The following is a 2,222-nucleotide window of genomic DNA, read 5'->3' on the forward strand; positions in this document are numbered from 1 at the left end:
GGCAACAATCGGCACTCTGATCGAACGTTTGTTTCAGAACACATATGCGGCCGTCTCGCTCCCTCCGCCGGGCACGCCGACGCGCGCCTTCTTTCTCTCGCTCTCTCGTTCCTCCCGCTTTCCACCCTCGCTTTCCACCCCCCGGCTTCTCTCTCTTTCTCTCGCTTCCTCTCGATATCGTTCCGCCTCTCTTTCCTCTCGCCTCCGTATACCTTCTCTCTTTTTCATTCCCTCTCGCTCGTTCGCTCGCTACTACCCTCTGTGCAACCGTACTCTTTCCGATCTCCTCTCGCGCTCACGTCGCCCGCTCGGCGGGCTCCTCCTCTCTCTCGTCTCTCACCATTCCCGTTGGTATCGGCGCGTCCTCCGCTCCTCTCGCGTCGCCGGTCCTCTCTTTCGAGGCCTCTCTTTCCGCCGCGGTACATAGCCACCCTCTCGCGGCTCGCTCGGTCCTCGTCGAATCCACCATCCGCTCGTCACCTCGCCGCCGCCGCATCTTCGCATTCTTCTCGCTCGCGCCTCTCACCCCTTCCGATACTCTGTCCCTGTCTCTATCCGTTTCCGAACCGTTCGCTATTTTTCTCTCCCTTTCGCACTCCATCCCCTTTCCTTTTCGCTCTCCCGACCGTTTTTCCTTCTTCGATCAACGCTTTTTCGCTCGACGTTTATGTATCGTCTGGTGCATGGTATGCGGCACGTACATCATACAAACGTACGTACGTACGTACGTGTATGTACGTGCGTGCGTGTGTGTGTGTGTGTGTGTGTGTGCTCGGATCATCCTTCTCGCGCTCATCTCGCTGCGGAGAGGGGACGCGCGCAATGTTCGGATCGCTTCGATACGCGTTCATGGGGAAAAAAAAATGGGCGGATATATCGTCGGCGCTTGTCACCGCGGCGTGTAAATACGCCGCGCGAACGAGGGTGCGCGCACGCGCCACGCGTGCACTGGGTCAGTGGAGGAACTTGTCCCGTTTCTTTCTACTTCCTTTTTGTATCGGCCCGGCTTTTCGAATATATTTGCGCGTTATCCGCTTCGCCGCGGGATATAATACGCGTTCGGCGTCGGATGGATGCACGCGGCTCGCGCGCGACGGCGGTATCGGGATTCCCCTCGTGCCCATAAAGTTGCATTAACACGCTTTCCAGACATTTTCCGTACGCTAATTAAATTGATTACAAAGAAAATTATATCAAGTGTTTATATATGATTTATAGCTTCACAGATCTTTGATTCATTTTTTTTTTTTTTACGAATTCCTAATAGAGAGAAACTACATGTTCGCCAAGTTGATATTAACTCTCTGTGGTTCCATTTGAGTTTTTTATATTGTCTTATAATAAAAAAAAAGCCGTAGAAAATGAAAGCTACACAATTTTTATAAAAGAAAAGTCTTAAGTTAGCAGATAAAATCTCATCAAAATTCCAGAGAAATGTTTTTAAATAAAATAATAAAAAAACAAAAGTACGTTTTTAAGTAGACCTTAAAACAAATTAAAAAAATATTTGTTCCATGTTTATTTAACAGTTTAATTATGAAATGAATAAAACTTTACTATCTCTTTTGTCTTTCCTTAATTTGCCGGGGAAAAAACACTTTCTTGAAGTTTATTTGTTTCGAATTTTTAATGATAAAATCTTGTCGTAAGCTATAAAAATTTATATTTAGCTTTTTATGTAGGATATAAATTTTCGTTAGTGCCTTATTAACATTTAATTATTTGTCTTAATGAACGATTTAACTGAGTTGTACTTTGTGCAAATGGTAATCATCGTCTGAATCGTCATTCCTTTTATGTATTTAATATAATTACACATATATTATCGTATATATGTAGAAGAATTAACGAAACTTTTTTGAACTATCTTTCGCCGACAGCAGCGACCCTTTCGCTCCCACCTCGAATTCGTTGCATCCCCTTACAAATGCCGGTAAGAGAGCTTTCTGCCGCGCGGCGGCAGCGAGTCGGTAAGAGATGAAATTCGACGATTCGTCGCGGTCAACATCGGAAAACTTGATTTATCGGAGAGCGCCAATTTATCGGAATTTATACGTTCAATTGCCGTGACCTTCGCCGGCCGCGGTTAATTTCTCGCGCGCGGCTTCTGCAACGCCGCAAAAATATCGGGTGTCGGGGGAAACAAGAACAGTCAAAACACACCGTGCCGGCCGCTCGCGCTCTCGCGACCCGTTTCCCTTTTCTCTTTTTTCCTGCAACGG

The sequence above is a fragment of the Monomorium pharaonis genome, chromosome 7 (assembly GCF_013373865.1).
Source record: "Monomorium pharaonis isolate MP-MQ-018 chromosome 7, ASM1337386v2, whole genome shotgun sequence".
Taxonomy (NCBI): Eukaryota; Metazoa; Arthropoda; class Insecta; order Hymenoptera; family Formicidae; genus Monomorium; species Monomorium pharaonis.